This window comes from Scyliorhinus canicula, chromosome 2, assembly GCF_902713615.1.
Source record: "Scyliorhinus canicula chromosome 2, sScyCan1.1, whole genome shotgun sequence".
Classification (NCBI taxonomy): Eukaryota; Metazoa; Chordata; class Chondrichthyes; order Carcharhiniformes; family Scyliorhinidae; genus Scyliorhinus; species Scyliorhinus canicula.
In genome coordinates, this window is record NC_052147.1 from 186,242,274 (window position 1) to 186,254,561 (window position 12,288).

General features: G+C 45.8%; 1 protein-coding gene across 2 annotated transcripts in view; it reads left to right on the top strand.

Annotated features, from left to right (window-relative positions):
- Positions 1-3,318: 3,318 nt before the first annotated feature.
- The window catches only part of LOC119961827 (calcitonin gene-related peptide type 1 receptor-like), a 110,325-nt gene continuing 101,355 nt past the window's right edge, over positions 3,319-12,288 (top strand). The window contains exon 1 of one of the 2 annotated variants that reach the window (XM_038789207.1): positions 3,319-3,731. The gene's annotated coding sequence lies outside the window, so the exon portion shown is untranslated. The remainder of the gene's footprint in view (positions 3,732-12,288) is intronic. The other variant, XM_038789206.1, reaches the window with a different exon arrangement.

A 12,288-nucleotide genomic window follows, 5' to 3' on the forward strand; every position in this document is an offset into this window, starting at 1 on the left:
AAAGATGTGCATAGAGAGTGATTAACTTTGAGAGTTTGACAGTGGGAGATATAGAAATTGGAATAGATAGGCACGGAGTGAGATGGAGATGCAAGATGGACACTGGGAGAGATGGACTCTTGGAAAGATGATCACCAAGAGAGATTTGCACCGTGAGAGCTGGACACTGCAGGAAATGGACACTTGGAGAGATGGTCACTTGAGGAGATGGGCACAGGGAGAGGTGGACGCTGGAAGAAAACAGAAAATGCAGGATAAACATGACAGGTCTAGCAACATCTGTGGAGAAAGAATTACAATTAACTGTGTTTACCTGCCCACAAATATTGCCAGGCCTGCTGTGTTTATCGAGCATTTTCTGTTTGCATCCAAGTATCTGCAGTATTTTGTTTTTATTTGACACTTGAAGAGGTGCACAGAAGAGGAGATAGAAATTGGGAGAGATGGACTGGGAGAGATACACTGTGGGAGAGATGGACGCTGAGAGGTGGACACTCAGAGAGATGCACTCTGGGAGAGAAACACTCTGGGAGAGGTGCACGCTTGAAATGAAAATCGCTTATTGTCACGAGTAGGCTTCAAATGAAGTTACTGTGAAAAGCCCCTAGTCACCACATTCCGGCGCCTGTTCGGGGAGGCTGTTACTTGGAGAGATGGGCACTGGGAGAGAAGGACACAGAGAGATGGACGTTGAGAGAGATGGACACTGAGAGAGATGGACACAGAGAGATGGATGCTGAGAGAAATAGACACGGAGCGAGATGGCCACAGAGAGATGCATTCTGGGGGAGTTGCACACTGGGAAAGATGGGCACTGGGATTGATGGACACTGGGAGAGAAGGACACATAGAGATATGGACACTGAAAGATATGGACACTCCGAGAGAAGGACATTGAGAGAGATGGGCATTCAGAGAGATGCACTCTGGGAGAGATGCACACTGGGAGAGGTAGGCACAGAGAAGGACACAGAGGCAACACGGTAATATAGTGGCTAGCACAGTTACTTCACAACTCCCGGATCCCAGGTTCGATTCCCACTTGGGGCACTGTCTGTGCGGAGTTTGCAAGTTCGCCCTGTGTCTACGTGGGTTTCCTCTGGGTGCTCCGGTTTCCTCCCACAGTCCAAAGATGTGCAGGTTAGGTGGATTGGCCATGATAAATTGCCCTCCATGTCCAAAAACGTTAGGTGGGGTTACTGGGTTACAGGGATAGGGTGGAGTGTAGGGTTAGGTAGGATGCAATTTCCAAGGAACAGTACATACTCGATGCGAGAATGGTCTTCTTCTGCACTGTATGTTCTATGATATGGACACTAAGAGAGATGGACACTAAGAGAGATGGATCTTGGGAGAGATGGATACTGGGAGAGATGAAAATGAAAATCGCTTATTGTCACGAGTAGGCTTCAATGAAGTTACTGTGAAAAGCCCCTAGTCGCCACATTCCGGCGCCTGTCCAGGGTGGCTGGTACGGGAATTGAACCGTGCTGCTGGCCTGCTTGGTCTGCTTTAAAAGCCAGCGATTTAGCCCAGTGAGCTAAACCAGCCCCAGTGAGCTAAACCAGCCCCAGTGAGCTAAACCAGCCCCAACCAGATGGACACTGAGAATGAACACTAAGAGAGATGGACACTGAGAGAGATGGACACTGGGAGAGATGGACACTGAGAGAGATGGACACTGAGAGAGATGGACACTGGGAGAGATGGACACTAAGCGATGGACACTAAGAGAGATGGACACTGAGAGAGATGGACACTGGGAGAGATGGCACTAAGAGAGATGGACACTGAGAGAGATGGATACTGAGAGAGATGGACACTGGAAGAGATGGACACTGAGAGAGATGGACACTGAGAGAGATGGACACTGAGAGAGATGGACACTGGGAGAGATGGGCACTAAGAGAGATGGACACTGAGAGAGATGGACACTGGAAAAGATGGACACTGGGAGAGATGGACACTGAGAGAGATGGACACTGAGAGAGATGGATATTGGGAGAGATGGATACTGGGAGAGATGAACACAGAGAGATAGACACTAAGAGATGTGGATACTGGGAGGGATGGACACTAATCGAGATGGACACTGGGAGTGATGAGCACTGGGAGAGTTGGTCATTGGGAAAGAAGGACACAGAGTGATCAATTCTCAGGGTGTATGCACTCTGGGAGATGTGGACACCGAGAGAGATGGAAACTGGGAAAGAGGGTCACTGTGAGATTGACATTGGGAGAGATGGGCACTGAAAGATGTATTCTGGGAGAGACATTGGGGGGTGGACACTGAGAGATGTACTCTGGGATAAATGGACACTGGGGTAGGTGGACAATGGGATTGATGGACGCTACGGGAGATGGACACTGAGATGGGACTCTGAGAGAGAGAAACCTTAATCAATTAAATTACATATACTTGTCATATGTCACCATCTCGCAATGTCCAGAAGTGTAACTGTTCGCTCAGACTGTTGTGACGTTCGGTGCAGTCTGGGGAGAGAAAGCTAATTCTGGTCAATCCATCTCTGGGTTTGCTGGAGTCGGCGGTAGCTGGTTTCCTTTCGTACATTCCATTTGTTTTAGTGCCATGTGTCTAAGGAAAAATGTTAGTTGTCGGTTTCGGAACCTGTCCATTGGGGGCCCCTACCCTGACTCTGGGCCCTGTGTCCAGTCACTCTGGTGTCGCCTGGCAGTGACAGTGAAAGCTCTGCGCTCAGTGTGAGGAACACAACCCAGTGTTGCTGGTGTGTGTTGGGGATTGTAGACGCCGCCCCTCCCAAGCAATGCAAAGTATGACCTACCTGAATATGGTCGGTATTTATGAATTTTTGTGGCTAACTTTCAATGTCGAGCGAGCTTCTTTCTTCTCGCGCTGCTTCTTCAGTTTCTCCCTTACAGTATTCAACATTTCCTCAAAAAGTGGGAAAAGACTGAAATAAGACACCCTCCCATTGTTATTTTCCATCTTTCAGCCGTTTGCTTGCTGTGATGTTCGATCGTTTTTACATCTATATATTTATTTTTGACATTGAAATATTTTATAGATTTATGCGAAGATTTCCCTCTGCCAGGTACCTCAACATTTTCCCAGTGTTTGTGTATGTGTGGTTGACCATCCGAGTTTCTGCTTGAAGGCGTTCTTTTCAGCCATGCTAGTGTGTCAGTGAAGTTTGGGTCTGAATTTATCTGTAGTTGTGCTGACTTGGAATCCGAGTTGCTGAATCCGGGGCAGTCTGCTTTGAGCTGAATGCACATGAAATTCAATGTTAGTGTTACCCCGCAGCGGCACTTTGCACAAGGGTGCACGTTGTGGAAGCGGGAGAGCGAGAGGGGCGCTGGAGGTTGCCTGTCCATTTGGCAGAGGGGCTCCCAGATCAAGGGTTCCAGCTCCTGAGGGGGACTGAGAACCAGTTGAGGGCGGGCTGAGAGTGATGTAACAGGAAGCTGAAGGCTTTCCTGCTCATGATGATGCTCTTATCGTGATTGTTCACTCCCTGACAGGGTTTCCAGCACGAAACTTAAAGCAGACAGAGCCCGAGAGGAGCTTGCACACTCTGGAAGTGCACAGCACGGTGAGAGGCAGCCCTCGATCTGGATTAGTCCCTCACTTTACACATTCCCCTACAGAAGGTCGAACTTGGCGGGACGCACGAAGACCCCCCACAGCCCGCCCACCAACTCAATTCCTCAGGTCTATTCGGCTGGGACCCCCAGTCCAGCTCTGGTTGGTAAGTGCAGCACTTGTTTGTTTTGTCATCTCACACCAGATTTATCCGTTGCACAGAAATCCTCCCACGAAACCCACCTCTTGATATATTATCCAGATCTTGCTGGCTGATCTTCCCAGAACGGAATTAGAATCTGTAAAAATAACTGCAGACCCCGGTGTAACCATGTGAGTTGTGTTTTCCTACCTCACAGCCTGTCAGCAAACTGTTTCCCTTGTCACTGGAATTTAATCTGAGGGAAGGGGAATGAGATCTCCCACAGGGCATGCGTTCTTCGGCTGGGATTTGGTGAGGGAGGGCGGTATATGTACTGTTGGTTTTGTTTTGATGTGCTTGCTGTGTACTGTTAGGGTTAACTCTTGGACGCGGGAGTTGCGGCTGAGGTTGTAACATGCCTTTCTATATTAGACCCCAGACCTCATGTTCCTCTGTTCTGGCAGAATAAGAGTTTCGCAACATATCCCAAGCAGCATCTGACAGCCAAACTCTCAGGGCCATCAATCATTACACCAAAAAAAAACACTGTGGCACAGCTATAAATGGTTCATCTTTAAGATATTAACCAACTTAACCTTCTGATGAAGTATACATTCTAATATTTATAAATATATTGCAAGCACCTGCTTATAGATACAGGCGACACGGCTAAATGCCACCTTTTCGTTGTATCAAATAACAATGGATTTTTAAAAAATCACATTCAACTTTGCATTCTGCCCAAATTCTAAAGCATTTAACTCGCTGTCAAGAAGATGCGGATAGCTTGACCTATTTGTACACTGTCAGAGGCATCTCCTTCTAAATACACGAAATCCCTGGAATGGAAGGCGCCAAAAAGAGGGGGAGAGAAAGGGATCACAGAACAGGGATGGCACTCGGCGTGGGACGAGAGCACTTGTCCACAGTCGTTCAGCCCTGTTGATAATCTGGTTTGAACTTCTGCTCACTTGAATGTGTTGCACTTAAAATGAGAAGAACGGTTCGGAAAGTTTAATTTCGCTTAATTTCGTTGTTGTAAGTCTGGAGTGGCAAGGGAGATTCAACTCAGGTGAAGGGGGAAACAATGGCAGGTCAGTTAACGGATCCGAGATGTTCCCTGTGATCGAAGCCGCTACATATGACAGAAAGGAAATTGAGGTGGTTGAAAAGTGGGTGGGGGAAATGGCTAGAGGGGGGAATGCACAAAGGAAGAAAATAAATCATTAGATGCCTTGTAATTGAAGTAAAATGTTGACATCTTTTTCATGAGGTAAATCGGTGAGATTCTTGCTCGGGATATTGCCACCAGCCAGGTGATGTACTGGGAACTGCTGCCTCAAGGTGGCACCACACGGTTTGGTTTACAACAAATACCATTGAAATGCTGCTTTAAACTGGATTTCCCTCATTGACACAGCCTCTGAAGTGGCTGAGATCTCCCCGCGCGCGGAGAAACACCTGTCCATTATTGCATATCCATTTGGCAGCAGTGTCTTGGTAAGGCGCTGGCAGTTTGGAAATAGCGACTCAGTAATCCCTGCGAGTGGTGACGATACCCGCACTAAATCAGGCTTCATTCCCTGAAACAGACTGCGTCTTCAGCTGCGAAATGCAGTTTGCACATAGCGATACATGCAAGACGTGAATTCCTACCTTTTTAAAGTGAAAAGGTCATATTTTAGTATTGATTAAAATACATGTATCTCTTCTGATATTATTCATCTCAATGCCTTGGCAGTCTGCACTATGCTCATTAACCACATTAATAATTTGTCAGACCGATGCATATGTGTTTGCAGATAAATATATAAATGTTAATAAAGACGCAGAGATGTTGGATTGGATTTGTTTATTATCACGTGTACCGAGGTACAGTGAAAAGTATTTTTCTCAAAGGTGTTATAGTTCAGACATATAACCATTGACAATAATCTGCATTTATGTACCACCTTTCGAAGAGTGTCTCGAGACTCTTCACATGTAGATTTTATGAAAGAGATGGATGCCAAACCAAAAAGAATTATGAAGGATTACTAAAATTTCAGTTAAAGAGGTAGGTTTTTAAGCAAGCCCTTAAAGGAGGAATAGGGATTTAGGGCGGGAATGCCAGAGTATATAGGGCTTAGGTGGGTTGAAATCATGGTGAGGCTGGAGGGAAGAATGCACAGGAGGTCAGAATCAGAGGGGTGAAGCTTTCGGTTAGGATTGAGGAGGTGGTATTGTTGGACGAGGTTACAATACATGGATAGGCGAGGATATGAGAGGACTTCAACATGAAAATTAGAATTTTGAATTGGGGACCAGTACCCATGGTGTATTGAGAAGGACAACAGTAATGGATGGGTGAGACTTGATGTAGGATTGGGTACAAACCGCAAATTTTTAGAAGAATCTTAATTTCTGAGGGTGGGGAATGGGAAGCCAATCGGGAGGCAATTGGAATAGGATTCTGCCAAAAAGAAATGTGGGGGTGGGGATTCAGGCAAACAGTTGAAACAATTCATGAGTTAAAATCTCTCGCTAAGCTACTCAAACACACAAAACTGTGAATCGGTAAAATAGTTTGACAATAAATTAACCTGATGATCTGAAAATTAAAGTATGATGGGTTATACAAAGTTAATCCCTTTGTAACAACATTGTCGGGAGAAATTAGTGTTGAGAAACCAGGGAAAGAAGGCTTCCGACCTGAAATGTACATCCAAAGATGTTAGTCCAACATTTGATACAAGTAAGGCTCCAAGCCTTTATTCCCCCAAAACTAGGAGATGTAGGTGCTAATCGAACATCCCACAGTTAGCCCTGGGTGGGGTAGAGGTGGTGCATAGATGAATAGGAAAGTTGGGGGAGCCTTAGCCGGCAGTGACTTCATGTGGCATAGAACCATGAGATGTGCCTCCTGGCCCCACATCAAGGTAAGTTAAAGAAGGCTTCTTAGCAGTTCATCGGTGGCCTCCAGCAATCCATTTGCGTGGTGCCCATTCCATTAATTTCTGCCAAGTTTGGCAGCAGGATTCAAGGAGCCTAATAGGGGTCTATATGAGTGCCCTGGACTATTGGCAGTTGCAACTTTGGAGGTCAACTTCTTCCCCGATTATATATCTGCCTTGGTCGATGTTGGAAGAACTTTGCTGTTCCTAAAATCTAAAAATGCAGGAATCTTCAACTGGCCCGTCAACATTTGGGAGTTGAAGATGGGATTATGTTTTGGGTATTGTTTAATCGTTCACCCAAAATAGCTTTCCACTTCAAGAGATTTCCATTTCTATTTTGATTTGTAACATTTCTCTATATTTAGTTGCAAAGCCTCAGTCTGCATTCAGTCCCAGTCTTCTGGAGACTGTTACAAGTTGAGCATCGTATCATCCATATTCTTTTGGATTAGTGGTATCAACTGCTTTTGTAAGTGGGTCCCATGAGTCTCATGTGCAGGGATTGATAACATTGCCCAATATGTAATTATATTGTAGCATAACCCAGGGTTGTAACAATACTACAGCCACATGATCTAAACCAGATGTGCTTTCGCTTATGGCCGGAATACCTCTCTAATTTTTCTCAACTGTGGGCAAGGATAATACCTCATCTTAAGCCAAGGTTGAGTAGATATTATTAAGTTGCTTTATTTAATAGCTTGCATGGGTGCAAAAAATGACCAGCAATATTTATAATTCAACTCACTTCATTCAAACAGTTCGACAAGTTCTCGTTTAATAGTACAAAGTTCTCAACGTGCAACCTCATTGGGCCACCTTGCTTGACTTAAACAAAATAATTTAATAATTGTCCTGCATTGTAACCTTCTTGTAATCTCTCCTGGACCTGACTGCTTTCACTGCTTTCTATTTGAAAAACTTGGCTATTTCCTCATGCTCACTATCCAAAACGAAAGCCGATACCAAAGAATCCATGCTGAGCTCCTGGAAAGCAGAGACCTCCCAGCACAATGGGTGGCCGTTGTTTATCAAAGTTCAGAAGAAGTTAATCAAATTCTTGTCATTTACATGCTTTGGGGAATCAAGATCAAAACCAAGTTCATTATAACTTAACTAGTTTTAATTTAAATATAATTGTTTTTCAAGATATGTACAAGTACAATTTGCGACTTTCTTTTAAATCCATTCATTCAATGCAAATGTTACGGCATGGTAGCATGGTGGTTAGCTCTGTTGCTTCACAGCGTCAGGTTTGTAGGTTCGATTCCCGGCTTGGGTCACTATCTGTGCAGAGTCTGCACGTTCTCCCTGTGTCTGTATTGGTTTCCTCCGGGTGCTCTGGTTTCCTCCCACAAGTCCCGAAAGACGGGCTTGTTAGGTGAATTGGACATTTTGAATTCTCCCTCTCTGTGCCCGAACAGGCGCCGGAGTGTGGTGACTCGGGGTTTTTCACACTAACTTCATTGCAATGTTAATGTAAGCCTACTTGTGACATTAAAGATTATTATTATTTGTTAGTATTATTATATTCCAAGTATTTCACATGGGAAAAAATGATTTAAGAATTCCAAAATGTGATAAGATGCTTGCTGCTAAATTGTCACAATGCACTAAAATGATTTTGACGAGGTGCTAATTGCTGATTTTTTAGGTACAACATGGGATTGGGAAAACCGCGAGTAAGAACAGGCTTCCCTGTCAGCTATATTATCAGTGGGAATTGCATTCTTCAAATAAATATCACCTGAAAAAGTCAGATTAAACATGGCTAACAATAACTTTAAGATAGGTAAAATATGAGCTGGACACTGCAATGATCTGAAGACAAATTCAAGATTCAAGTGCCTGTTGTCGGTCAGGAATTCGCACAATGCTTTGATGCAGCTTATGACCCAAAGACATTTTCCATAAATAGATCAAGTCTCCTATGGAATGGAACCCACACCCTTACTCAGGGCAATGTCTGAAATGTCAATATTTTTCTTTTCCGTACAGATTCTGCCTGGCCTGCTGGGTGTTCTGACATTTTCGATTTTTGTCACCTGTAATCTCATTAATGATTTGGAAACTACGTAACAGGGTTAATGATTACTTATCTATAGAGCCAATAGAATGATCTTCAGTGTCCACACTGCTGCTGTGCATTGAACATATGCTGTTCACATTATGGGATACTGGGTATCCAGCACATAACAATAAGATCCAGATGTGCTTGTGCTCGGAACCCATGCATCTATTATATGCCAGGCACATTGAGGCCCTGACAAAAGATAAGTGAAGGTTAAGTCCCATAATACATTTGGAACCTGAACAATGGGCAGCATGGTGGCACAATGGTTAGCACTGCTGCCTCACAGCGACAGGGACCCAAGTTCAATTCTGACCACACTGACACTGTCTGTGTGGAGTTTGCACTTTCTCTCACTGTCTGTGGGAGTTTCCTCTGGGTGCTCTGGTTTCCTCCCACAGTCCAAAGATATGCAGGTTAGGTGGATTGGCCATGCTAAATTGCCCCATAGTGTCCAAAGATATGCCAGTTAGGTGAGTTTGTGGGAATGAAAATGAAATGAAAATCGCTTATTGTCACAAGTAGGCTTCAAATGAAGTTACTGTGAAAGCCCCTAGTCGGCACATTCCAGCACCTGTTTGGGGAGGCTGGTACGGGAATTGAACCATGCTGCTGGCCTGCCTTGGTCTGCTTTAAAAGCCAGCTATTTAGCCCTGTGCCAAACCAGCCCCTCGGGGTGCGGAATGGGGTACCCTTTCGATGGGTCGGTGCAGACTCGATGGGCCATATACCCTCCTTCTGTACAATAGGGATTTAAATTAATTAAACACTTCAGGCATTCAACTCCTGCATAAATCAGGTGCAACATTAGAGGCCTCTGTCCTCAAGTTCCGCCTTTGCTGTTAAACATGTTAATTTGCTGCAACTGCTTATAATTCACTGCCTCTCTGTTCTTGCTGTTTTGGAAAAATATGTTAGTTAAATTTATTGGAGCTGATCATTATCTGTTACCTTTTCCTGTTTCCCCCATGGACAGGCATTGTGTGCTTCTTTGGGGGTAGCATTGGGATTAATGAAAACGTATCTTAATGCTGAAAGTCTTGTTTACAATATCAGACCTTTGTACCTAGGCATGTTGGATAAGATGTGCATGCTAGATTGTCCAAAAAAGCCATCATTGATCTTTAAACGCTCCATTTTTAAGGAAAAAATGTTTAGTGTGGCGAATCCACCTGCCGTGCACATTTTCGGTTTGTATAGGTGAGACCCACGCAGACACGGAGAATGTGCAAACTCCATATGGACAGTGACCCGGGGCTGGGATCGAACCTGGGTCCTCAGCACTGTGAAGCATCTTTAGACACTCCCACCACTAGATTGACCAGATTTGCAAATGACAATCGAGACAAAAACAGCTTTGAACTACTATGCTTCAAACAACAGAGAAAATGTCTGCCAAATCCCCCAACCTTCCATGCGCACATGTATGATGCTGTTCACAAATGTTTTGCGTGTGCACAAAACCTCAGTTCATGATTGGAAGATATGGGGCAACATGACAGCAACCAGCTGTCTGCACACAATCCCAAATTCCAGGACAATATTGATGGCATGGCCTTTCCCCTGCCGGCTACCTTAATCTATTAAGTTTATCTGCAATCTTTGGGCTTGTCAAAAATTTGAAGGCCTTGAAGACTGGCTGCAAGGGGAATAAAGCTGTCTTCTGCAACCACAAATGCTTATCCTATGGGATATCTGAGGACCAGAGGTAAAGAATGATATGTAATAAGGCACACAGTGATCTCAGAATGTTTGTAAATTCATCCCTTAGGATTGTTAGTCTGTGGATTCTCTTCTCCAGTGAGCAGAGAAGACAGGGCCCGTGACTATATTTAATGCTGAGTTGGATAGATTCTTGATTGACAAGGCTCTAAGTGGGGCGACACAGTAGCACAGTTGTTAACACTGTTGCTTCACAGTGCCAGGGTCCGAGGTTCGATTCCCGGCTTGGGTCACTGTCTGTGTGGAGTTTGCACTTTCTCCCTGTGTCTGCATGGGTTTCCTCCGGGTGCTCCGGTTTCCTCACGCAATCCAAAGATATGCAGGTTAGGTGAATTGGCCATGTTAAACTGCCTTTACTGTCCAAAGAAGGTTGGGTGGGGTTACTGGGTTATGGGGATAGGGTGGAGGTATGAACTTAAGTAGGATCTTCTTTCGAAGGGCCGGTGCAGACTCGATGGGCCGAATGTAAATTCTGTAAATTCAATGATTCTATGAAGTGGGTAGACAGGAAAGTAGAATTGAGGCCAAAATCAGATCAGCCGTGATCTTACTGAATGGCAGAGTAGGCTCGAAGGGCCAAATGGCCTACTCCTGCTCCCAATTCATAAGATTGCCTTAAGCAAAAGGTCAGGGGCAGAATTCTCCGACCCCCCGCCGAGTCAGAGAATCGCCGGCGGGCCGTGCGAATCGCGCCATGGTGCCCTGATGCCGGGATGCTATACTCCGCAGAGCAGAGAATTGGCACCACTGTGGTCGGCGCGATGCCGGTCGGGGTATATGCCGACTCTCCCGGCCGGGGCTGGCGTGCTGATTCTCCGGCCCGCATGGGCCGAGCGGCCATCACTAAAAAGCTGAGTCCCGCCGGCGCCATTCCAGCATCCTCTGAGCCGCGGCACTTCGGCGTTGAAAGGTCCTGGGACGGCCTGTGGGTGGGGCGTCCGACCCTTGGGGGGGGGGGGGGCTCTGTAGTGGCCTGGCCCGCAATAGGGGCCCACCAATCGACAGGCCATCCTCTCTGTTGGGGGGCTTCCTTTCCTCCGTGCTGGCTCCTGTAGCCCTCCTGCGCCATTTGGCGTCAGGGCCGGCGCGGGAAAGAAGGCCACTGCGCATGTGCTAGTTAGCGCCGGGCCAACTGCCCATGCGCAGACCCCGCAGCGCCAGGTTCATGCTGGGATCGGCAGCTGGAGTGGCGTGGGCCATTCCAGCGCCATGCTACCCCACTGTCGCCTGGGGAATCGGGTCTCGGAACAGGCACCGACGCCTGAGTAAATCACTCCCATTTTTACGCCGGCGTCGGCACTTAGCCGCCCGATGGGAGAATCCCGCCCCAGGTACCTGCAGTGATTCAGGAAATGCTATCTTGCAACTCAGAAAAGGTTTCCAAATTATTGTTCCCTGTTTTAAACTATCTCACTGCACAGGGATCTGATTACAGGAGATGTGCTGTGTCAACCAGTGTCAGAAGCCTACCAGATGTGATGCCATACATGATGGATGCAATTCCTGGGTTGCCTTCACAGAGTTCAAGTTCACAATGAAGCTGATTAAAAGATGGGGCATATTGTTCTGAATGAAGAAACTTCATGTCACTATATTGAGGAGAGAAGCAGAAATATTTACGCTGGTAAACTTTGACTCGATTAACTTCTGAAGGCAAGCTGGACAGAAAATGGAAGGCTCCTTAAAAGAATGGAAGGACCCGATCACTTCACTTTATTGGTCGTCAACAAGCATAAAGATATTTTTTTTAAGATGTAGTACTCTGAATGCAATAACAGTTTAAACATAGAAATCTTTCAAATCCTTGCTGTGGTGTCCAATGGAAGAACTGGAAGGTGTTCATCACAAGCTT